Consider the following 26,770-nt stretch of genomic DNA (forward strand, 5'->3'; position numbering starts at 1 on the left):
AATCACACACATACACACACACACACACACACACACACACACACACACACACACACCAAGCTATAATCATGGCAGTGAGGGGATCAGCAGGTGACAGGAGGGGGAGCATTTACAGGACCCACCTGCTGAAGAAGAGTGAAAACAGCAGAAACAAACATGACAGAAATGTCCAGTTGTGAGCACAGAGGCGACACGTGGGACCTAGGATGACCTCAACAGTCACCCCGACTACAGAACTGAAGTCTTCAGAGCCTGTCAGAAATGCAAGTTCTCAGCCCCCTGCCCCCCGAATGTGGGTCTGAGCACAGGGATCCAGAGGCTAGCCCAAGCCAATGAGCACAGGGATCCAGAGGCTAGCCCAAGCCAATGAGCACAGGGATCCAGAGGCTAGCCCAAGCCAATGAGCACAGGGACCCAGAGGCTAGCCCAAGCCGAGTTCTACTCCCTTCATTTGTAGAGAAAACAAGAGTCTCGGGGTCCGGCGGCAGGCCCACAAAACCAGAGCCTTCAAGAAGTGAGTCTGGGATCACAAACTCCTTCTCACTGCTTGGTTCAGATTTCACAGTAGAATCCTATTTCCAAAAACCCAAGCTTAATGAAACATTCTTAAACCAACTGTAGATGGCATAACGAAACCTAGACTTCAATAGATGCGATCTTGGCATGCATGCTCACAAAAACCTCATACGGAGAATGGAAAGGGCTGCCCAGCAGACGACATCAGCCTCCAGGTCTAGGCTGGCCGACTGGCCGGATGCAAAGGGCACGGATGAGAAAGCCGCATTTCCAAGGGAAGGACAGACAACAGGCAGGGCTTTGACAGAGAGAAGCCAGACAACAGCTTTCGGCTAATTGGATGAGAATTATAAAATGTCACTTTTTCATCTAATTAACAGAGCCATTTGTAGACCCTCCCAGTCTGATTGGCTCGTGATTAAATCATCCTAATTGAAAGCAGGTGAAACCAGGCACGTAGACGGCTCAAAACCAAGTCGGAGTTCAGTGGCCCATGCTGGTTTGCAGCGCTCACCTGTTCTACATTTGTTTGGAACCTGGCTCCATTGTTGCAAGCAACAAGACAGGGGGCCAGGAGCTGAGAGAACAACTTCCTCTGCCTTTCTTATTGGGTAAACCAGCAAGGAACTCTGAAGCAGTGATTCCTCAGATCTGGAAAGTCAGAGGCTGGCGGAAATAGAGCCAAACACAGAAGCCGCATGGTGATCCTGCTGTCAGAATTTCAGCCCCCTCCCGGTAATGGAGGGCCGGGAAGAAGGTGCTGAGCTTCGTGTGCAGAGTGTCGGGTACAATGGCTACAATGGCAGTGAACAGGCTGTGGTCAGGCAGTAGCATGCAGAGTCGGGGGCTCTGGAGGAACCCAAGGAAGCACAGCTGAGATGGCACAGTGACATTCACGGCTCTGCAGCTTCCTCAGCCCTCGCTCTGAGAGGACATTTGAAGTCGTGTCCGTCCAGCCCTTTCTTCAACACTAATTTACTTCATGTGTGTGGGTGTTCTGCCTACATGTGTGTCTGTGTACCACATGTGTACCTGGTGCCGTTGGAGAACAGAAGAGGTCATCAGGTCCCCTGGAACTGGAGTTAAAGATGGTGGCGAGCCACTGTGTGGGTGCTGGGAATCGAACCTGTGTTCTCAGGAAAGCAGGCAACATTCTTAACCACTAAGCCATCTCTCCAGACCTAGTTTTTTCTTCCTTAAACTCATGCATAAAAACATACAAATTATATGGATGAATGGGTTGCCATGTGATATTCTAATCCATGGACACACTGGGTAACATTTAAATCAAATTAAAAATAACCTCAAACATTCATCATTACTTCTGCTTTTGGCAAATGAAGTATTGGTATTGTCAGTCTCTCTGCATATTTCTATCAACCTGAGTAAAGCTTAGGAAACTCTCTCACTGAACCATATTCCATATCAAATACACAAAGTGCTTCTAGGAAAGGCAGGGCTAGCCTCCTCAGGACTTACTCCTGTACATCTGCTCTCCCAAGGAATCCATCCCGAGCACCAGTTTTCTTCTCCATCCTCTGGCATCCCTCAGGACGACATCTCACTACAGCTGAATAAAACTGCATTGCCTCAGCCTCATTTTCTACCATTTTCCCACTGTCACGCCCCAACACACATGCCAATTCTCTGCACGGCCGCTGCTAAGACAGCTGTCTCTCTGACAGCAGCTCCGACTCTGTTCGCAGCTCCTGCCCTGGGACTGGATGACAACCGCTCACAGTTAAAGGCATTCTGCTTAGTTCTATAATGATCTGTTTTGACCCTTTAAGAGACAAGCCCCGCCTATTCCCTCTCCCCCCCCCCCAGGCAGGAAGATCTTCCTTCTTGCTTGAAGCCCAAGTCTCTTGACCCCTTCCGCCTCCCTCTCAAAAAGGCAGCCTCTGCCTCTCCCCACTTCTCCCTTCTCTCTCTTTCTCTCTTCTTCCCCTTCTCCCCTCTCCCCTCCATAACCTCCATAACTAAATAAATATCCAACCACACTCTGCATGGTGTGCCTATCCATGTCTCCATCTCTTGCCCACCGCTTCACGGCTCCCTACCCGTCATGGCTCCCTACCCAGGACCAGTCGCCTTGGGAGACCTGCAGCATGGAACTGCACTGTTCCTCCCTGGGACTGGCTGCTCTCAAGACCCACTGTTTGCTGCCTCCCGCCACATGGCCCACTGCCACAGCTTGGGGACCTGCAGCATTTCTGCAGCTGCAGACACTTGGGGATCAGCAGCATTTTTATTTAATCCATTACAAGTTCCACGCTGCTCTTTCCTTCCCACCCAGCAAGGGAGCAGCCGTGGGAAGCACAGCCCGGCTCCTGCCAGCCTCCTGGAACACCCGACAGTGTGAGCAAATAACCCGTTCTCTGTGGACCCCGTCCCTAGCCCCGAGGCAACGCCACACATCCCTCGTGTTTTACACAGAGCGTTTATTTTGTTCTTTATTCCACTGAGTAGCTTCAATAGTCAGAACACTGCCACACCCCTTAAAGTTGCACCACACACCTTGTCTCTACATAAACAAATAAGCAAACTAAGCAAATAAATGTACTATTAAATAAAATAACTTCTTCCTCCCTTGTAACTTACTGTGAGGTTTGGGTCACGAGACAAGTGACTAACACAATAGATTAAATATATCTTTTACCGTGCTGGGGACAGAACGCAGGCCTGTTCACACACTGGGCAAGCACTAAACGCACTGAGCTGCACCTACAGGCAATTCTCTTGCGGATTTGACTTAGCGAGTATCTTTGATATCTTGATATTTGGTGAGTACTTTGGCAGAGAGAAAGGGTAGATGATATCAGCTGTCTAAACTGTAAAGTGTACGGCTGAAGAACGCTCTTGAAACAGTCTCGGTGTGGAGGGGAGAAAAGGGGCTCACCACCAATAGATGGACATTTCCTGTATCAGGGCCATCCTACAACTAAACCTTCCACAATCAGAATGCGAATGGTCTGGCGAGACGGCTCAGCAGCTAAAAGCACTGGCTGCTCCTCCAGAGAACCCGTGTTCAATTCCAGGGGTTCAAGTCAACCCGTATGATGGTTCACAGCTGTCTGTAATTCAAGCCCTGGGATCAATGACCTCCCTGCCTCTGTAGGCACCGGGCATGGGGTGCACAGACATAGAACAGGCAAAACACTCTTAGGCATAAACTAAAATTAATAATAATAATAAGCTGCAGATAGATCTTCCACCCACTACAGTACAGGATCTGTAATTTATGCCAGAAAATACCATCACTCCACTCCATGGTTAAATGCTGAGAATACCAGACATACATGGAACTATGAACTTTCATTACTGTAAGAGAATAAATTCAAAGTAAATAAATGTTTAATGTGAGGGTCATTTTATGAAAAAATATACCTGCAGTTAATTTTAAGAAGTACACCTGCTCACAGAGACAGACATACACACACATACTTAAAAAATAAGCCAGACATGGCAATGCACACCTTTAATTCCAGCACTCTGGAGGCAAGAATTCTAGGAGTTCTGGGCTAGCCAGGGCTGTGTAGTGAGTTCCAGACCAGCCAAATTACATAGTGAGACCCTGCCTCAAAAAAATAAAAGGATAAAACAAAAATCAAACCAATAAAAAAGGTAAAAATAACTTAAATAACTTAAAAATAAAGATACGTATTTGAAGATATTTCTTTTTAATCAGGGAATGTGATATTATAACTGCATTCATGTACACTTTTTTTTCTTCTTCATAACAAAGGGATTTCTAAGTCCTGTCTGTTGGCTCACACTGTTAATCCCAGTTCAAGGCTAGCCAGGTCTAGATAACAAGGCTAGCCTGAGCAACAGAGTCTCAGAATAACAGCAAACAAACAAAGAGATAGATACATAAACAGGATTTCTTAATTTGGAATAAAATATTTAAGTGCAGGCAAGGAACAGTCCACAATGACTCAGACTTCCACATCCGCAGTGAGACCCCTCCTGCACCCTAAGTCAGCTGTAACTGGACATCTCCTGCAACTCAGGAAAGAGTATGGCTCAGTGCTGAGGTTTCAAACCTAGGAATCATCACCGATCCTTGCTTTCCTCACTCCCCACACTTATCAGCAGTCTTTCCAAAGACTGTAGATGCTCACCTCTAGCTGGTCCCTATCCAGGGGCTTATTAGGTGTCACCTTAGCTCTGTCAGATAAACACAGGACACCAAGGATGCCGGTGTGCCCCATGGACAACCAACATTCCCTCAATTCTACATAAGATATACTAAGAAGTATTCCTTTCTTCCTACTTTGCTTCTCTGTTGTTGATCAAACACTGATTAAACTGGGCGGGGGTGGCGCACGCCTTTAATCCCAGCACTCAGGCAGCAGAGACACTTGAAGCTCTGTGAGTTCAAGGTCAGCTTGGTCTACAGAGCTAGTGCCAGAATAGGCTCCAAAACTGCAGAGAATTCCTGTCTTGAAAAACAAAATGAAACAAAGAAACAAAAACAAAACAAAAAAAGAAAAAAAGAAAGAAAGGAAAGAAGGAAGGAAGGAAGGAAGGAAGGAAGGAAGGAAGGAAGGAAGGAAGGAAGGAAGGAAGGAAGAAAGAAAGAAAGAAAGAAAGAAAGAAAGAAAGAAAGAAAGAAAGAAAGAAAGAAAGAAACCACTGGATTAAATCACCAGTTTGGGGAAGAAAGGGTTTATCTGGCTGACAGGTCCTGGTCCATCAAGGTAGAAATCTGAAGGTGAGAACCGAAGCCCAGAGTGTGGAGGAGCATTGCTTCCTGGCTCGCTCTCCATGGTTTGCTCTGCTCAGCGCGCTTTCTTATGTAGCCCAAACCCTCTGCCCATGAATGGCACTGCTCACAGTGGGCCAGGCATCCCACATTGATCATCAATTGAAAGAATGCCCTCTGAGGCCCGACCAAAGTGTATCTGTCGGAGCCAGTTCCTCAGCTGAAAGTCTCTCTTCCCAGTAACATCTAGGTTAGTGTCAAGTTAACAAAAAACAACAAACATAATTGCTCACCTGAAATTTTAGGGGCAGCATGTATCTTTGTTCCCTCGTTAATCTGCCACTCCTTCTGCCCCCTGCTTTCTCCACAGAGCTAAACCTCAAGTATCTTAAAACCCTCTTTAGCTGGAGAGATGGTTCAGTGGCTAGGAGCATGTATTGCTCCTCCAGAAGACAGAGTTCAGTTCCCAGCACCCATGTCAATACACACCTTTTACAAACCTTCTCAGCTGCGCTAGGAGCCAAGCAAGGCCAGTGGTAAATGGCTTGTCTATCACGTGTGAGGCCCTGGGACCCACCCCCAGCACCACATCAAAGTGCAGCCTTAGAGGCTTTCTTCACCATTGTGAGTAGGATTTAAGGTCTTTCCTGAGCCCATCTCAGCCCTTGGGTGGAAAGGGCAGGAGAGGCCGGCAAAGGTCTTGCGGTGCCTCACTTGGTGCAAGGTCAATGCCTTGGGTGTTGCTTAGCTCTCCTCTCAGGTTGTCTGCTTCACTGAGGTAGGTGTAGTGCTCTCCACAGGGTTGGTGGTCACGTCTGCACAGCCTTGTCAGCGCACTGAAAGCCTCGGAACCACACACTTACAGATGGTAAAACTAAAACCTTCATCTTGGTTTTTTCCCTAAGTGCCCCAGAGGTATACATGGCAAAAGGCTGTTGTCTGAACTACTTTTGCTGTGTATCTACGCCCAGGTCAGCATCTTCCACAGCGAGCCACCCATTCCTGTCACCCGTGCTCCCATCCCCACCCCCTGCTCGTCATCCTCCCTAGAAGCCTGGCCTTGGGCTCCATACACGTTAAGTCTATAGTAGCTGACTTGTTCCCACCTGCCTGCCTTTGTTAACGAGAAAGTGTATGGGATGCTGGACCCTGTACACAGGTCAGTGTCTTATCTGAGCTGAGTCATGCTATCATATCTCAGGAATATGTCAAACGTCATCTTCTGACTGACATATTATGACTGAAGCTGATATATACAGCATGATACACCATTCAAAAGGAAAGGGGCTTTCATTTCTCTATGAAGGAATCAGCCGTACAGGGCATCTGAAGAGTTTTACATAGAAAATTGCCAAAGGTCTCCCAGCAGTGGCCTCTACCTGTTTACACACGGTCTTCCTGTGTCCCAGCCTGGATTACATGTTGTTAATAAGTTTTGTTATGTGTGGAGATGGCCAGTTGAACAAACATTTAAGGGTTATATCCCCTCTTCTGCTGGAGTTTGGATAGGTTGCTTTCATCCCATTTTTCCCCCTCTTTTAAATATTTATTTATTTGCCAGGTGATCTCTATCACTATAGGGGTGCAGCTCAGAGGACAGTTTGTGGGAGCTGATTCTCTCCATCTACCATATGTGCCCAGAGGACTGAATTCTGGGCATCCGACTTGGTGGCAAGTGTATTTACCAACCAAGCCATCTCACTTGCCACCCATTTCTTCTTTAACAATGTTCACCGTCATTCACAACCAATCCCAGTTCGACCCTGGTGAGGAATTCATGGCTGCCTCCACAGAGCAGGCATGAGCAGGATGCTGTGACAGTTCAGCCCAGAATGGGGTGTCTACTGAGGGGCAGAAGCTCTGTGCTCTCCCGTGCAGTGCACAGAACGGCCCTAGCGATGCTGTCTGGGAGAGGCTGTCTCACCACGTGTGCCCCCATCCCACCCAAAGCTTCTTGCGAGGACAGAGACAACTAGGAAAGCTACGGTGTAGTGAACATTACCATGGCCGGACCTGCACCTCAGAAAGAGAGTCAAAGCCAACAGAGGACTGGGTGGGTTTCCCTTCAGATTCCTTGTAGGGTAATTAGCACAATAATGGCCCCATATTGTGGGGACTAATGAGTTCTGGCCTTCAGCTGCTCTTCCCTCCTAGAAGCTTCTAATTAAAGTTACTAGAAACTGTGCCTGGTTTAGAGGATCAGAGGATGGGATTATCACCTGTTGGCCATTGACTGCAGTGTATTTAAGCCTACATGGTGTTAATAAAGTGGGCTTTCTGAACCAGCCTTTGGAAGGTCTGTGTGTCGGTCTGTCTCTGCATGAGTATTCTCAACCTCCAGCCCCTCTCCCGAAGCTCGCAAACTGGGTTCTAGCGCATAGAGTGCAGACACGGTGGGCGCGGTTCGCAGCACCATATGGCTTTACAGTTCTCTGCCCTATTCAAGGATGGAGACTGGAATTGATTCGCTTCCGTAGCCACTCCAGATCTGAACTCAAAATCACCAACCAAAGAAACCTGGGAAAACAGAGCTTGGCACAGGCACCTTACTAACCCTCCCTGGTTCCCAGGGGAGCTCTGTTCTTCTCAGGTCTCCTCCTCCCCCTCCTCCGCCATACTTGTTCTTGGGCAACTGTGAGGGATCCTTTTCTGGACTTAGTAACCTACAAATCTAGCAGTTCAAGGCTTGGCACTGGGTGGGGTTGCTGTGTGGCTCTCGCTGTCTGGGGGGTTGGTAGGGGATAGAATTTGGAGACTCATATTTGTGTTTTTAATGCTGATTCAGAAAGACCTTGAGACTTGGGGGGCCTGGTGCTGGGTAAGAACTCAGGCTGTTGGGGCTGAAGAGCTGACTCCGGTCTCGGCACCTGTGACACTGGGTGGCTCACAACTGCATGTAACGCCAGCTTCGGGGCATCTGATGCCCGAGAACGGGTAGACGGAATGACACTGTGATTAAGTACTTCAATCCTTTTGTGTCCGAGTCAGTGTCGAAACATTCACACTTGTGTTGACTTCACTGAGGCAAGAAATTGGGTTTTTAGTAAATAAATCATCTAGAGAGTAGGGAAATACACTCCACTTTCGGAAGGAAAAGCTGCAATCTTAGTCGTTGTTAAACTGCGACCCTGATGGGAGAGTGACCGCTGAAACATGGCGGGGTCTCCCCACCCAACTGCAGGGGCACCCTGCGGGAGCTATTTAGCTGTTGGTTGAGCGCAAGCTGCGGCCGCCTAAAACTCACTTCATTTCTTGTGATTAAACTGGGTTAGCTCAGCGATCCCAGACAGGTTGGCACAGGTGATACCAAGAAACCAGAATGGGGATGAGTATTCATTTATGAACCCACCTATTCTTCCTTTGGCTGCTAGTCATTTAAAAATCTAACAACCTTTCAAAGCTTAAGGTTTTGAAGCAGCATTTCAAAGAAAAGGATTACAAACACATCCGCATCCAAGAGCCAGAAAAAAATTTCTTTGCTCCCCAGTAAATGGTGACAATTGTAATAGGTAGGAACCAAGCCACCAGCTGAAGTTAATGCAGATGACAGTGACTGACCATCGTGTAGATTCCACTCAATGTTTCAATTTTCTGTTTAATTTCATTGAATTTATTTCTCTTCATCTACTTATATTGTGACCACAGTAAACTGGCAGACTGGCAGAAGCGGGGCTCTCTTGTGGTGGTATCCTGCCGGGTTGGAGAGCCTGGGTCTTTGCCTTCCATGCGTGTGGTTGTGGAGTCAAGCCTGCGGGTCAAAGGCTGGGATGAAAGTTCCGGCTTCACCGTGGTGAGCGTGGTGAGCGGTAGGGCAGCAGAGCCTTAACCTTTGCTATCTGCAAAGCGGACAAACGTCACCTCTTTCCTGAAGTGCACCGCGACAGCTGAATGACTCAAACAAAGCCTGGCTGCTGTTTACAGCGAGGAATGCACACAGTGAGTGCTCAATAAATATTTTCTACCTCGTATTTATTATGACGTTTTCAAAAGTCTTGTGACAAACTAAAATCAAGGACGTTCCTCCCACATACAAAAACACGGACGAGACCGCTGAGCTCCGTTCCATTTACTCGGTAGCTAAAGAAGCAAATTACTATCTCTAAATCTCAGTGCCCTCGCCAGGGACAAGAGTGAATGAATCATCTTCTAAGAACCTAGTAAAGCATGAACATTCAATAGCTAGCTGCGGTCTCACTGGGTTTTGTGTAAAAGTTAATTATTATTTTAGATGAAAGTAAAACAATCACTATATTGCATCATTATAAAATTTTTGCAACTGAGGGAAAAAAAAACCGCTTTCCTCTCTGTGTTCAGCAGATCAAGCCCTGGCTCCTTGCTCTCCTGTCAATGGATGAAGCCCCTTTGCCCTCTTGTTCCCTGAAGAGTAAGTAACCATTCACGGAGCAAGAGAGCGTTTGCTTGGCCTTGCAGGCAGCTCTCCATCAGCTGGTATTCAGAAAGAAAGCAGGAGGCATCCTGCCTCCTGGGCTGGGTTCAGGTCCTCTGGGAAGGATGTGAGAGACAAAGAGCCAGGAAGTTCCTTTCACTTCCTAGAGAGACTAAACAGCGCATGGGAAACAAATCATCCTGGTGTGCGTGCCTCCCTTGTCCATCTGGGCTCATCCAAACGTTCTTTCCCTTTAGCAAACATTTCAAAATATAATGCTGGCCCAAGCCAAAGCAAGTGTCTGGGTTGGAACCACTATGGTCTCAGCAAAGGGCTTTAGAGAGCATGAAACTTAAGCAAGGGAATTGGAAGCTCAAGGCCACCTGGGCTTATAAATAAAAAAGAAAGAGGAAAGGAGGGAGGGAGGAAAGGAGGTAGGGAGGGAGAGAGAAAGGGAGAGAGGGAGGGAAGGTATTTTGATGGTTTAGAGAATCATATGCATCTTTACTAAATGGAGTATTTTGGAGCGTGTATGAAGTCATGGGTTTTCCATGTAAATGAGGGGAAATCCAGGTTGAAGAACGAGACAGAAGGAAGTACAAGCTCAACGGTGGTAAGGCTGCCAGGATCTTATGTAGTCAAGCTCCCCATAACCACTGCATATGAAGCCCGATGTCTATTTATCATAGAGACAGGAATTTGGGCTCTCTCTGTGTCTTAAGTTAGGGTTTCTATTGCTGTGAAGATACCATGACCATGACAACTCTTATAAAGGAAATATTTAATTGGGGTGGCCTACGTTTTCAGAACTTTAGTCCATTATCATCATGGTGGGACATGGTAGGAAGACATGGTACTGGCTACATCTTGATCAGAAGGCAACAGGAAGTAATCTGTCTCACTGGGAGTAGCTTGAGCATAGGAGACCTCAGAGCCCAACCCACGGTGACACACTTCCTCCAACAAGGCCACACCCACTCCAAAAAACACACCCCCTAATAGTGCCACCCCCTTTGGGGGCCATTTTCTTTCAAACCACCACACACTATGATACATTAATTCCCTAGCATTTCAAGAAGCACGGACAGGGGAGTGTCTTCAACTGGAAACTCTGAAATGTTCCACAGTCTGAAATATTAAAACACTAACAAAAGCCATAAGAAGAAAATGTCAGCCCTGATTTTATGTGATAAAGTGCAGTCAAAATACAGGGCCACTAAGCCTCCAGGCTAGAACCCATCGCTAAGCTAACTCGTATGTACATGTATTTAAAAAACTGAAAATCAAACAAATTGCCGAACACTCTGGCCCTAAACGGTTGTTTAGGTAAGGGACACCTTAGCTGCCCTTTACGTGTGATAGAGAGGGCAGTGCTGAGACAACGGAGGGGCTAGACGGATGGCTCAGGGATTGCGAACACTGGCTGCTCTTCCATAAGATACAAGATTCAATTTCCAGCACACACATGGCAGCTAATTCCACTTTCAGGGGATGCAGTGCATTCTTCTGGCCTCCTTGGGCACCAGGCACTCAAGTGATGCACAGACTTATATGCAGCCAAAATGACCATACACATAAAATAATAGGTTTAAAAGATACAATTTAAAAGCTTCACTTTCCTCCATTAGAAAATCTGAATTTTCTTCTATAACAGCAACAAGAATCAAAGAACCAAAGGTTTTTTGGTTTGGTTGGTTTTTGATTTTGTTTTGTTTTGTTTTGAAATGGGGTTTCTCTGTGCAGTCCTAGCTATTCTGGAACTCTCTCTGTAGAGCAGGCTGGCCTCAAACTCATAGAGGTCTGCCTGCCTATGCCTCCTGAGTGTTGAAATTATAGGTGTGGGTCACCATGCCTGGCTCTAATTTTTATTTAATAGTATGTGTGGTTGTTCCTTATCACTTGGTGAGGAAAAATTTGACCAAGGTCATTTTGAAATCAGTCAGAGAATCTATGTGATCCTAGGCTTTATGCAAAGCCAATTCTTTGACCAAGTGTCATGGTTTTCTCTATTTTAAATAGAGATGAGGAGCCTAGGAATGCACCTTTGCTATATCAAGCAAGATTTTTATTCTTTGGTTGGTTGGTTTTCCGAGACAGGCTTTCTCTGTATCTTTAGAGCCTGTCCCGGAACTAGCTCTTGTAGACCAGGCTGGCCTCAAATTCACAGAGATCCATCTGCCTCTGCCTTCCCCATCCAGTGTTGCGATTAAAGGTGAGCATCACCACCACCTGGCTCTTTGTTTATTTATACAATCTGCAAAACAGGCAAACAAGCAAGCAAAAAACAGAAAATCTACAGTCCCCTTCATATGATGCTTGATGACCATCTAAGAATAATAAAACTCCTACTGGACTTGGTGACGCGCCTGAAATCTCAGGACTGTAGGGCTAAGGCCCAAGTACCCTGAGTTAATGGCCGGCCTGAACCACCTAGTAAGACTCTTTCAAGAAAGAAAAAGGGCCGGCAAGGTGGCTCAGTAGGCAAAAGGCGTTTGCCACAAACAAGCCTGGCAACCTGAGTTTGAGTCCCAAAAGCCACATAAAGGTAGAAGGAGAGAAACCAGCTCCATTGACCTCCAGATACAGTGCACATACCCACGCCTTTATTTCTCTCTCTGCCTCTGTTGGGAGGGGCGGTATTCATGTGTACAAGCTCCCATGAGTGTGTGCACGTCTGTGGGGGAGTGCATGTGCACACAGAGACCAAAGTTTACCCTCACACGTCCTCCTCTTTGGCTCTTATTCTCACAGAACCTGGAGCTCGCTGCTTAGCGATGCCGGTTGGCCAGTGGATGCCAGGGTCCGTTGATCTCTGCCTCCCCAGAGCTGAGACCGCATGGTGGGTTCTGAGAATCTGAATTCAGGATCTTTCTTGGCAAACACTTTACAGACTGAATCATCTCCCCAAACCTGATTTAACATTTAAGAGTTAATTAATTAAGTCTTAGTTAATTAATAAATAATTTCTCTTGGTGTTCAAAAATCCAATCTCCCCAACAGAATGACCATGATGTCAAAATACAAAATAGAGCAAAGTGATATACACAGGGAGGAGTTGGAGACCTGTTGCTTTCAAGAAAAGGATGGGGCTACTACAGTTCAATCTCAAACCACAGCCAGCTGGTCAGATTCGGTGGCATGTACCTGTCTGTATTCCCAACAACTTGAGAGACAGAAGCAGAAGAATTCCTTAAGCCCGGTAATTCTAAAACACTTTAGGCAACAGAAAGCCCATCTGCAGATTGATATCTAGACAGAGAGACCAACTGACTGACCAACCAACCAATAGTCAAGTGTTTGTAGTAAGTTAGAATCCTCGAAAAATTCCTAGGAATTAGGACAGTTTGGATGAGTGTCCCCCAAAGGCCTTCATCCCTAGGGTGGTGATAAGTCATGTTGTACAGATTTTAGGTGACGGGGCCTTCCGTGAGGTCCTCAGGTCACTTGAAGAGGATCATAAGACCCCGTCTCTTCCTTTCTCTCTGTTGCTTGGCTCATGAGGCATGATTGATTTGGTACTGCATGTGTTTCTCTTATAATATACAGTTTTATCAGAGGCCCAAGCAATGACATCACTGGAATCACTGGATCTTAAGCTAAAACTCCAAACCCAAGAAGCAAAGTAGTGTTTCCTTCTCACTACTTGGGTATGCTGACAAAAATAAGGTGAAGCTCACAGTGTCTTTTCACTTCTAAAACAACGCGGTGGAATAGCAGACAAGTCCTCGGTTAGCACTATTTTATGTGACATAAAATGAAGCCTGCAGAGTTGAAGGAACTTCAGCTAATGCTCCAACACTGGTGCCAAACAGTATCCACCCCCTGAGTCTCAGCTTGTAACTATGACGTCACACACCCGTCACAACCTATCTTGCTATTAATTCATGTCCTATATACTGCCTTTGCCAAGATAGGCAGGAATATGGCTAAGCCATTGTTGCTTCTGCTGTCTTCTTGACTTGCAAATGAGGGATTCGATTCACTTCTTCCATTGGGCATCACTCTCTTCTGATTGGGCTCCTGGGTCCCTGGATTCGGTCCTCTCTTCTATTCCCAGGACTCACACCCCTAGCTCAGTCCTTTACAACAGCTCATGGTTGTCAACAGGGACAGGCAGTAACAATGTAGCCGCTGAACTTCAGTCCCTGCAGTGAGGAGGAACTCTCAGGGGCTAAGAGCTGTCACCCACAGACTCAGCATGCCTGCGGGCTATCATTTGAAATTTGCACAGCAAAGATAGCTTCCTCACAACTCCACTGCCTGGTACGTTCATATTTTTTAAAACAAAAATTTAGACTTTTCATTCAGTTTTTAAAAACACTTTAATTTTCTGAATACAGATCTGTCTCTCAGTATCAGTGGGGCAACAGGGTCTAAAGTCTATGGATGCCAGTGTCTGTGGATGATCAAGTCTGTGGACGCTCAGGTCTGTGGTGTGGATGCTCTGGTCCACGGACACTTAGGTCTGTGGACGCTCAGGTCTGTGGATGCTCAAGTGTGTTGTATAAAGCAGCATGGTATTTGCATATAACCTGTGCATGTTTTTTCAGTAGTTTAGATCATCTCTGGATTATCTAAGATACCTAATACAGTATAAGTACTGTGGAAGTAGCTGTTATGTTATATTGTTCAGGAAATAACAACCAAAAAAATCTGTAGTTGCTGGTACCAATATAAATTTTTCAAAATATTTTCAATTCAAATTCGATTGCAACTGAAGATACAGAAGGAAGGGTGTGGAGGGATGCCTTTATATATGGAGCAGCTCTGCTTCTAAGACGAGTGGCTTTAACTGCCAGCCAATCACATGCATATTCATGACCACTGAGCATCCGAGAAATGTTGTCTGAATGGTGAATAAATAAAGCATGGCTTCATGGATTAACAAATTCCACAGGTCAAACTGGGCTTTTCTCCCAACGAAACCAAACAGGGTAAGGAGCTCATGAGGACACTGAAGAGCCAGTAATGGAGATGCTGTGTTCTTTGACATCAGATACAGATCCGATTTAACCTTAGCAGGGAATCGCTGAATCCACAGCGCTTCAAAGGCCAGTGCAGACACTGGCACCGTGCCATTCACAGGGCGCCTGATGGCATTGCGTCAGTAGAAACCATCCGGTCACACCCGCACATCTGCATTTAGAAATTAGCTTCCCTGTGAGGCCTGGGTAGGAAAATAACCTGTACGTCGCTGGTGCCAACTAACTTTACTAGCTTATGGGCAAATAAAAGGCATTTAAGTAAGGCTCGGATGGAACTGAAGTTGAGAAATACAGCAACCACACAGTCGGGGTGTACAGCAGGGCAAGAACTGACTCTCCCCGACAATGGCAGTAAGCCCAACATGCAGAGATGCTGAAGTCAGCCAGACACGCAGCATGTAAATCTGTTTGTGAGACCAACTGGCTTTCTTTGCTTTTCAGTTCCTTACACTGTGCTGTGAAAAAAAAAAAAAAAAACTGAACTAAAAGCAGAAGCAGGAAGGTGGGTACATTCGAGACAACACTGTTGATGAATGTGTGATCCGTGGGTATAGGCGGGCAGTCCCGTGACTGCTTTTTGGTCAGCTTGTTGTTGCACCAAAGCATGAGCTAAACTAGACATCTCTGGACTTGTCTACACTGTGTCTCAACACAAGACATGCCGCCGCGGAAAAGTGGAAGAAAACCCCCCCTGCAGTTTATGAAGAAGACCTCCAACAGAAATACATTTTAGAGGGTTTGGGGAGATGCCTCTCTGTGCATTTCTAAGAATGTGAGTTCATATCCCTAGCACCGTGGGAAAGCCAGGTGAGGTGACACCTGCCTGTAACCCCAATGCTGAGAAGACAGGGACAAGAGGACCCTGGGGCTCAATGACTAGCCAGTCCAGCAGAAGCTGTGAGCTCTAGGCTGGTGGAAAAGGTGCTGGCATCTACCTCTGACCTCCATATGTGCACAGATGTGCACATGAACCCACCCCAAGGCACCCTCCCACATGAACATCCACAAATAAATAACAAGTATGCATATTACATCCTTACCAGCTGGGCTGTTGTTCAATAGCAGAATGCTTACCTAGTTGGCACAGGCCCTGGGTTCCGCTCCCCAGATAGGGAGAAATGGAATCAATGAGAACATAGCTAGAAACAGAAAGTACCTTTAGGAACCACTACCCCAGTGAACTCTAAAGGGTTCTATAGGGCAATCAGCAACAAGCCTCTAAGGATAGAGACCCTGTTCCACAGGCGGGATCCCTGCAGGCACGGTGAATTTGTTTTTAAAGACCCTTCTTCCTTGCCTTCTAATGCACAGGCTCCACGGAGGTGCACCTCCTCGTTATCAGATCCCTCTCTCCTCACTGCTAGTCTACTGCCTCGTTATCCAGAAAACTGCAGGGTCTGGCATTGACTGCGCCCATGAAAGTCCACTCTCCCCTGCGCCCCCATCGGGCATCCCCTATGCTGGTTGTTTTTGTCAACTTGACAGAAGCCAAGACCTATCTGAAAGAGGGACTCCAAAACGTTGGTTGTAGACGTCTGTAGAGGTCTCGCCTTGATATATGATTGGTACGGGAGGGCCCAGCCCACTGTGGGCAGTGACTTCCCTGGGAAAGAAGTCCTGAACAGCATGAGAAAGCAGGGTGGTCAAGTCACGGAGAGCAAGTCAGTAAGCAGCAGTCCTTCAAGGCCTCCGCTTCAGTTCCTGCCGTGAGTTCCTCCTCTCACTTTGACAGTTCATGTGATACAGAATCCTATGATTAAACAAGCCCGTTCCTCCCTAGGTTACTGTTGGTCATGGTTCTTACCACAGCAACAGAAACCCTACTGACACGCACCAAAGACAAGGCACACCAGCCAGCTTGAGAGGCAAGCCCAAGTCCCAAGAAAGGTGACTTCCCAAGCTGAATGCTATATCCTGAAGATGTATGTCTGTCCGTAACTCTCTGTCCATATTTCTCAAATCGCTGTTTAGAATTTTAGCAAAAACATACAGGACATGAAGCTCACCCCTGAACTATTTTAAGGCTGTAACTCCGTGATACAGCCATGGCGACCATCGGTTTTCAGAACCCTTTCATCTCAAAAAACTGAAGCCCCGTGTCCATTCAACAGTATCCCCCCATCCCACCTTCTTGCAGCTCCTGGAATCTACCATCTTAGTTCCTGTCACCACAGGTTGACCCATCCAGGGATGGAAGATGATGTAAGTATGTCTCCTTTGATACCTGGCCTGTTTCACTCTGCATGGCCTCCTCTGAGTTTCTTTACACCCTCTACCAAGGGCCAGAAAGCCCTTCCCTTTTAGGCTAAATAAAAAGCCCTTTCCTTTTAGCCTACTATACATACAGGACACTTCTGTTTGCTCCTTGGTTATTCTGAATTACCCTGAAATAAACACGGGTGGCCATACATCTCTCAGCGACCCCGCTTTCACCTTCACACACCCAGCAGTGGGCTCGCTGCATCATTTCTTGAGGAACTGCCCTCAGGGTCTGCCCCTAAAATTGGTCTTGCCCAATGTCAACGCGTAAGGACTCAAATTTCTCCCCATCTGGCCATCCGTTTATTTTCTGCCTGGTTTTGTTTCCTTTTGGCTTTGTTTTTATTTTTGTTTTTGAGTAGCCATTGAGCCACTAAGCAACTCTTGTCCGGTTTCAATACCACCTATTATCATTGACTGTTTTAAAGCCAGTTCACAATCTCTCACAACCCAGAGCCCTCACCACCACCCTCTGAAGTTCAACGCGATCTCCTAGAGTCTAGCACGGCCACTAAGTTTCCGGCAACCCACAGTTAGGAAGGGTTCAGATCACAGCCCCAGGGTAATTGACGTCACAGGCCACACTCTAATTTATTTGAAAATGAACAGAACCTCACACACAGATAGTGGCTGTGGTGGGTGCTCGGCACATTATGCGTAATCACGCAAGTGGTTGCTTGGTTTTATCCAAATATTGTTCCCAGTTATGGTGATGCTCTTGGTAAGCTATAAAACATAAGAGTGGTCCCAAATTGTCACATCACAACAGTCTCTCCTTTAAACCAAATGACAAAGCAGCTGTCCTGAAACTCGGATCTTGTAGACACGTTTGAGCAAGGCCAACACTACTCAGAGCAGCTAGAGGGGCTGCCATCCATCCACCTGCCGATTCCAGGTGAGGTCTACTGTTCATAACAAGCAGCCATGGGCATTACTTTGTAGTTTCACACTAACTTCTGCGGGATACTCTTTGAGTCTTTCAGTTATTCATCCACCTATTCAAAGCTATGGCAGTGTGCTTGGTGCCACTACATAACGAGACCTTGTCTCAAAAGACCAAAATAAACAAACAAATCCCTTCTTACAAAAAAGAATCAGGTAGCCGCCTGTGACTGAAGGGGTGAGGTGGGTGAAGCTCCCTAAAGATTCCAGTGGCTCTCCTGCATGCTGTAGTAACAGCCATCATTTTTAGTCAGGGCCTCTCCAAGCCCACCCGTCAAGCTTATCACAGAGTCCAGAACAACGTCTGGAGGCAGAGCTGGAGTATTGTTCCCTCAGCATCCGATCCTGAGCATTCGCCATGGACTTCCTCCTGGCATCTGGCACTCTTCCTTTTGGATTTCCATCAACACGTGCTGGACTCCCAAGAAGTACTCCAGAAATGTTAGCTAAACTGATGGCTGAACATCATAGAGCTCTCCAAGGAAGTGCTCTGGCCAGTCTTGATGACACACACATGTAAACGCAGAACTAGAGAGATAGCTCAGCAATTAAGAGCACTGTCTGCTCTTCCAGAGGACCTGGGTTCAATTCCCAGCACCCACCTGGCAGCTCACAACAGTCTGTAACTCCAAGATCTGACATGCTCACACAGACACATGCAAGCAAAACACGAATGCACATGAAATAAAAATAAATGAATTACTTTAAATAAATAAATAAATAAATAAATAATCCCAGAACTCAGGAGGCCAGATCTCAGGAGGCCAAGGCAGAAAGGATAATGAGTTTTAGGTCAGCCTGGGCTACAGAGCAAGTTCACAGTTAGTTTGGGATATATAGCAAGAATACCTATCAATAAATAAAAATAAGTTAAGACTGTTCTTAAAGCAGAACATGATGGCACAAACCTATAGGCCTGGCACGTGGGAGGACTAGGGCAGGAGGAGTGGAATTTAAAGGTCAGTCTACAGTACCTAGTAAGACTCTGTCTCCAGTAAAGAAAGAAAAAACAAAGGGAAGAAGAAAAGAGGAGAGAGAGGAGAAAGAAGGAAAGAGGGAGAGAGAGAGGGAGGAAGGGAAGAAGGGAATGGGAAGGTGGGAAAAGGTGGAGGAGGGAAAGGGGAAGGAGAGGAAGAGAATTTACATCTCTGAGATGCAAATTACAATTACTTTTGGCCCTTGGTATCCATGGATCTCACATCTGCAGATTCAACATCTGACAGAAAATATTCACAAAAACCTGTCACTATTGAACATGCACAGACTCTTCCGACATTACTCCCTAAACAATACAGTCTATCAAGTGTTTATTTGTTCTGATGTTGTTTCAGGTACCATAAGTAACCTAGAGATGATTCAGAGGACACGAGGGACTATGTGAGGTTGCACACAAACACATCCTTGAGAGATCCGGGAAGCAATTATTCACAGATCACTAAGGACAACAGCGACATTCTTATGAGCAGCCTGCAGGCTACTATACCTCCAAAGTTCCCTGATTGTCCTACCTGGCTCTGTGGCACTCTGCTTTCATGTCATTATTCTTTGTACTGCTGTTTTTAACTAGAAAACACGTGTGTATACTGTTCAAGTAGCATCTAAGGCCAGCCTGGGAAACTTGGAGAAACGCTGTTTCAAAATACAATATTTTTAACCCAAAATGTGCTTACTGGGTGGGTTTCCAAATCATCTTGACTTGGGGTACTTTGACCACTGTCCTGCCGTGAAAGAGCACCCTTCTTTCTGCCTGCCTTTTTTTCCACCTGCACAATGACGGGACAGTGGAGCAGATAACACACAAGGCTACCGTTTGTTCGTGGCCAACAACCATGGGGTTTAACAGCGTCCTGGGGCATTTCCCATCCATGAAGCAGGAACTGGGGCTCTGCACCAGGATTTCCCTTGAGTTTCCTCCTCTCCTCTTCTGGAGAGGGGATGAAGGAGATCCTTTGTGAGAGGAATGTTCTCTAGTGAGCAAAACACTCACCTCTGGATATTTTTAAAGGGTTGGAAATCAGACTTGCTGGTAGAGAGAGGGCTTGCCAGTATCATACAAATAAGTAAATGTAATGAAATAAAGATGAGAGTTAGGAGAGGTGGCGGGTGGTAGAATACTTGCTTAGTACACACGGGGCTCTATATTTAATTCCCAGAACCACAGCAAATAAACAAACAAATCAGCATCCAGCCATTCTCCAGAAAGAAAAACAAACAAACAAACAAACAAAAACACTATTAAGACTTTAGACTGGCCAGGCGGTGGTGGTGCACGCCTTTAATCTCTGAACTCAGGAGGCAGAGACAGGAGGTTCTCTGAGTTCAAGACCACCCTGGTCTACAGAGGGAGTTCCAGGACAGACTCCAGAACTACAGAGAAACCCTGTCTGGAAAAACCAAAAGAAATGGAAAAAAAAAAAGACTTTAAAATAAAAAAAAATTGATATGCAGATCTTACAACTGTTACTTCCCACCTTTGAGTATTATTTCAGAAATGCTATCATCTTACCTATCAGTTTGTTTTATGTTTTTATAAGTTGTTTTATTTATTTATGTTTTTATAAGAGGAGCATTTTATTTTGGCATCAAATGTGAGCAGAGTAGTCTATGATCTATTGTCCCTGGGCTTTGGGCCTATGACAGAGAGCACACTCCTCCTATCACTAGGACATAAAGCGGAGGGAGGGGCAAGGCCTGAGGACCCACTGTGGCTTCTAAGAGAGCAGAGCTCCCATGAGGTCCTCCTCTGGGAATGTCCACTTCGTGCACACAGCACCAAGCTGGGAGTGAAGACTTAAACACCAAGTACTCTGGAAAGCATTCCAAACGCGAACTGTGGCAGGTGCAGATTTATTCTTATTTAAACATTATACAGTGTAGATATATATTAAGACATCACAGAGCACTGCACAAGTATATACATTCTTAATGTGTCAGTTAAAAATATATTTGAAGATTTATTATTTTTATAACCATTACCATTTTTGAAATTATAATATATCATTTCTCCCTTCCTTTTTCTCTCTTCAGTGCCTACCATGCATTCCCCCTTGCTGTCTCTAGCCTCTTTTTCTTTAATTGTTGCGTGTGTGTGTGTGTGTGTGTGTGTGTGTGTAGTCACATAACTATAACCTGCCCAGTCTGTATAATGTTACCCGTAAGCATGTGATCTTGGGGCTGACCACTGGTATTGCATAAACAATTAGGGGTTCTTCCCTGGAGAAGGCTACCTCTGACCCCTCTCATCATCCCCCAGTTGTAGTGGGCTGAGGAGATGGCTGGCTCCATGGTTAAAGCACTTGCAGTTCAAACATGGGGTCCAGAACCCAAATGCACAAGATTCCAGATTCCTGAAGAAGCTGGCTAGCAAGACGAGCTGTCCTAGTGAGTTCTGTACTAGACAGATCCTGCTACAAAAGAATGATGTCGAAGAATAGTCAATGAGAAGCCTCAAGATCACACCTCCATACATGTTCACACACATGAAAACCCATGATAAGGGAAAAAAATTATTTTTGTCATATTAGGAAGTATAATCAAAGGCATTTACAAGTTATTCTGGTGTATGGATAGATGCCTCTTAATTTGTATTTGAACTTAAATTGTATCTGTTAGGGTTCGGCTTGGTTTTTAAATAGGATCTCACTGTTTTGATCAGGCTGGCCCCAAATGCCAGGGCTCAAATGATCCTCTGACCTCAACCTCTTGAGTAGCTGGTAACAGGCCTGTACCACCCCACCCAGCTGAATTTGCATTTCTGTAATAATCTCTCACCAGGCCCAGGTTCATCTCTGCTCACTTACAGCCTAGCAGAGTTTCCCAAGCTGACTCAGAAGGACTCCCAAGCACCCCGATACAACAGAAGGCTCCTTCGTCAGATTTTGATGGCCTTTTTGTCTGTCTGTTTGTATTTGCACGCTACGGGCATGAGTAAAAGGTGTTTCTAAGATTGTGCTTGTGGAGATCTGACGGTCACAGCTGCATTCCATGAGTTTCACCAAAGACTCTCATCCCAGGGCTTCTCGAAGGGCCCTACACAACTAGAGTCAAGGCAGCGATTTGTGCGCACATTTAAAGATTGCAAAATCTTACTTTGAGTTTCCACGAGGGAAAATTTCAAAACATACATCTTTCTGGTGCTGGAAAAATCAAGACTGTATATTTCAAAATATACAACTTCCTGCTGGAGGTCTTTGCCTGAGGAGAGTCCACAACCTTCCTTCGCGAATCACCCTCTCTCCCACCGTCCGTCTGTCCGTCCATCCATCCATCCATCCATCCATCTCTCTTGTCTCTCTCCAGGGAAAACTGACTGTGAACCTGCAGATCAAGCAGGCTTGGTAGAAGGACCCCTGAGGGGAAAACAGTTCCGGGTGATTTGAAGGGAGGGGCCCCACAGGCAAATGACTGGAGTATGCAGGGCGTAGGGGGTATCACTTCCTTTGCGCCTTCACCCTCTGGCTGAGTTCTGCTCTCAGTAACACAGCTTTCCCATGGAAAGCAGAAGTGGTCCTCCCTCTCCAGAGAGCCTCTCAGAGACTAGTTTCTCCATGCCTTCTGACCCGTGGGAGTTAACACTTACAGGAAGAGTAGGCACCCACTTCACCCAAATGCCAAGCAGCCGTTAGGACTTTGGGAACCAGAGTGAACACTGATCCACCTCTGCAGTCTCCCTGTGGACTCTCGGCACTCAAGGGTGGCCCCTCCAAGTTGGTATAGCTTCCCTCAAAATGCTTTACTAGCACAGAGAGAAAGGGAACTAGAGGAGGTGTGCTCAAGGTCAGCTTCCAATCAGAGTGGCCTGGAGTCAGCCAAGTGGCAAGGAACACTTTAGGTCTCACAGAAAGGTGGATTGGACCCAAAAGGCAATAATGGCTTTCAAGTTCAAAGCGTAGGAAAGAAAATACAACGAACTAAAAAAAAAAAAAAAAAACAGTTCAGGCTACACATATAGGAAGGCTCCTCCTGGGTCAATAAGACCTTTAGGAAAATGCCTCTTAAACTGCTGCGGAGTGAGCCAGGTGTGGTGGATCACACCTGTGGTCCCAGCTTTCAAGAGGAGGCAAGATTTATCAGGAGGTCAAAGCCATCCTCAGCTTCGTGTGAATTGGAGATAAGTCTGGAACACTTGAGAACTAAGAACAAAACACCTGATTGTGATTGCAGCATCTGTGTGGTTTTGTAGGACACCATTTAGGGATCACAGCCTTCCGAACAGTGACCGTAGGCACCAAAACGAGGACACAATCGGCCAACTAGCATGGTGCCAGCGACAAAGAGGAGAGCGTCTTTGTAAGATGAAGGGGTCACCCTGCAAAGGCACAGCAGGTGCTGGGACACAGTGACGTCAGCAGGACTTGCAGGGGACTGTGTCCTCACTGTGACCTCGTTTTCAAGAAAGAGTTTCATGGCCAATGACAAATGCAGTGGCTCAACCTGTAGGAAGGGAGAATAGAGACTCTGTGTGTGTGTGTGTGTCTGTGTGTGTGTGTGTGTGTGTGTCTGTGTGTGTGTGTGTGTGTGTGTGTGTGGTCTTTCCTGTAGGAAGGGAGAATAGAGACTCTGTGTGTGTGTGTGTCTGTGTGTCTGTGTGTCTGTGTGTGTGTGTGTGTGTGTCTGTGTGCGTGTGTGTGTGTGGTCTTTCCTGTAGGAAGGGAGAATAGAGACTCTGTGTGTGTGTGTGTGTGTGTGTGTGTGGTGTCTTTCCTCCCTTTACCCTTTTCTCAATAAACTCCAAACTCAAAAGACAGAGCAAAAAGAGAAAAAAAAAGGCCCAAAGAATAAAGAACTAAGGCTATGATGGCAAACCGTACTTGCTAGAATTTGATTTAATTTTTTAAGCTTCTGTAAACAGATAACTCAAGACAAAGATGAGAAAAGGCTTGAGTCTCGACTCGGGGCTGCCACACACTTTCTCACCCCTCAATTAACACCCCGTTTTCCACATTTGAGGGTCTCCCCTCAAATGGGAACTTAAATGTTGGAAATGACGACAGAATTTACTCAAAATTTCGCAATCTAGGCATCAGGAAACTGGGCAGCTGTAGAAATTTCTGACTGGAAAAGAAACTTCCTCTTCCATTTCCTTCTCTCCATTATGGGTACTCAGAGCTAGGAGGCGATGACTGCAGCGAGCTGAGGGCTGGGCGTCCACTGAGTACCCGCAGCAGGCACTCCGAAAGCCAGGCCTGTCTCCTACATGGGAGCTACAGGCTTTCCTTCTCCATCATGAGGGATGCTCTTGTTATAATAGGTATGTCGAGCTGATAAGAGTCCATGGCAAGGCGTCTCCAGCAATGACAGAGAGAAGTCTTTTGACAGTTAGTCCTTGGACAGTCCTGGCTTACTAGTGTGCGCTATAAGCAAGGCTGTTCCAACAGACACACGGTATTACCTTACCAGTTATTATGGATGACCCACACCGAAGAGGAAACGGTGCTGAAAATACAGGAGACGGCTTCCTGAAGATCCACTCCGACATACCCCCCCCAAACTTAGTTAAGAAAAACTACCAAATAAGTAAAGAAAATAATTACTCTGCAATTCTATGTCTCAAATACGTACTAAGTAACACATTTATCTTAAGTAACTGACTGCTGCAAAGTCAGAAAACAAACCTATAATATCCAAAGACCATCTAGCCTTTCTTTCGCCTCAGACAAGTTCCTGAATTTTCCTCTCTCTCTCTCTCTCTCTCTCTGTCCATCCCCTGCTTTCAGGTAGGGAATCATGAGGGGTTCAGATAAAGTCAGGAGGAGGCTTCTGAAGTTACAAAAAAAAGTATTATCTTCATTGCTATAAGCTGCTCAGAAAGGCTCTAGGCTGATTCCAATGCCAATGCGTCACCAACTAATAGCCTACTGATTGTGGTGGCCCTTCAATGTTCTGTTTATTAATCTATGCATCCCAGTGAGATGCAGCAATGTCTTATGCTGTATATATGTGCATATTATATTACGATTTATGAAATCAGTATAGGCTCATATATGACCATACGGTTTCATTTTGCTAAATGACATCTCTATGGGACCAAACTCCAGTCACAGGCTTCTGTCATTTATTTCTGAACACAAAAACTGGAGGAACGAGGAGGTCTTCAAAGCCACTGATTTGCCAAGCCGTGTAGGACCTCTTCTGTGGCAAGAAAGCCACTAGCAGTGGAAGGGGAAAGTTTTACAAAAGTATCAAGACTCTAAGATAAAGAAGGGTGACCAGCTTTGCAGAAACTGTCTGACTGCCCATCAGGACTTCCTCCAAAGACACGGAGAACAACCCTGAGCAGGGATTCCCATTTAGGGCTCTGGTGGTATTTGACAATGTCCTTCCACCCTTGTTACAGAAGCCAAGACAGAGGGTGAGCAGCCTACAGCAGGGTATCCATCCAACAGACAAGCCTCCCTACTTCCTTCCAAGCCATCTCCACCGAGCACTCATCAAGCACCAGGCCTTCATTTTTGGACAAAAGAGATAAAGCCCTTGCCAGTCATTGTCGTGATGACCAGTCTATAAACATGGACATTTCCTAATAACTGTACTGCCATGAAGAAACACTGACTCAATACACGGCCCAAGTGGGTGTTGAACTCTGGCCAGCGGTGCCTATACCACAGCTCAGGATTCCTGGATCCTGACCTCTCTTCCTTCACACCTGCTGGCCTCTTCCCTGGCTCAGGTCACCACACTCACAGCCCAAGAGGCTCGTTCACCAAAGGCTCTTGTGAGCCAAATTTAAAAAACAAAAGCAAAACAAAGAAACAGGAAAAGTCCCAAGTCACCCAGCTTAGCTCCAAATGTGCCTGGATAGGCAGACTTAAGGGGAAGAAGGATTTCCCTCACTTAAGAAGGACTAGAGAAGCCCTGCACCCTTCAGGACACAGCCTATTTCCGTAAAAAAAAAAAAAAAAAAAAAAAAATACTAAAGGGGTTACTACACAGAAAACATCCTACAGCCGGCTGAGCTTCAGGCGCAAACCAAGAGTCCAGCGTCTTCCGCGCTAGCACTTAGGTTTTAGGCCCTCGCTTAGGAATGAGGGAATCAGAGGAACCCATGGGACACCACACCATTCAGGTCTTTATTAAGCAGATTTTTTTTCTCAAAAATCAGATGGCTCACTCTGACTTGTGGTTTCAGGTTTAAAACTGCCAAGACCCAAGGACCTTCGTTGTTATAGATACCAGCTGTACCAAGTACCATTTACATAACGCGGCGTAAGTTCCAGGACTTGCAGTTTATTAAACCTATCGGGTAGGTTCATTCTGAATTATGAGGAAACCCAAACTGGGAACTTGAATAATCCGCAGACACACACAGCTGGGAGACTGCATGGCCTAGATTCCCACCTGCATTCTGAGTGGCAAGGAAGTTGAGCGGATTGGCAAAATTAACACAAACATGGATACTCAAAGAAAGAAAGAGACAACCACAAGTGCTCAGAGGAGCGGACTGTTGGGGAAAAAAAAATACAACCTAAACAGCCTGGGGAAGCCACTACAGCCAGCTAAGATAAGGCGGGTGAGTGGGAACTGTCGCATACACCCTTCCCCCAGCCCGAAGGAAAGGCATCCCTGAATTCTTAAAATAACTCCAGCTTCCTCTTGGCCAAGGCGTCGGACCGCTCCGCTGCCGCCCGCCAGAGAGAAGCCGGGCTCCGCGGGAGGTCGAGTTCCAGCCTCCGCCGTAGCTGCTCGACGTCACCACCTTGCCCCGAGTCATCAGGGACCTCAGCCAACAGGCAGCCTTAGAGAGAGCCGGCCTGGGGACCCAGGGTCTGGCAGGACGGCAAGATCCCAGGTGACCCCCTCCGAATTCCCGCTGCGCTCCTTCCCGAGCGCCGGGAGGCTTCTCTATCAGGGAAGAGAAGTTGGAGCGGGGCCCGCAGGTGGCCCCCGCCAGGGACCCAAGGACTCCCACCCTGTGCGCACCGCCCACCACGCCCCCGCGCCGCTCCGCTGCGGACACCTGCGGAACCGCCGCCC

The 26,770-nt window shown here is 46.5% G+C and overlaps 1 protein-coding gene and 1 long non-coding RNA gene across 3 annotated transcripts in view; one reads left to right on the forward strand and one right to left on the reverse strand.

The window, feature by feature from the left end:
- Lyn (LYN proto-oncogene, Src family tyrosine kinase) overlaps positions 1-26,770 on the reverse strand; it is a 111,189-nt gene that overhangs the window by 83,989 nt on the left and 430 nt on the right. The gene's annotated exons all lie outside the window — the stretch shown is intronic.
- Positions 8,960-12,594, forward strand: LOC125391326 (uncharacterized). The gene is made up of 3 exons (XR_007229071.3): positions 8,960-9,160; positions 9,539-9,608; positions 12,363-12,594. It is a non-coding gene; the product is annotated as an uncharacterized LOC125391326 (long non-coding RNA).

The sequence above is a fragment of the Myodes glareolus genome, chromosome 16, assembly GCF_982192425.1.
Source record: "Myodes glareolus chromosome 16, mMyoGla1.1, whole genome shotgun sequence".
Taxonomy (NCBI): Eukaryota; Metazoa; Chordata; class Mammalia; order Rodentia; family Cricetidae; genus Myodes; species Myodes glareolus.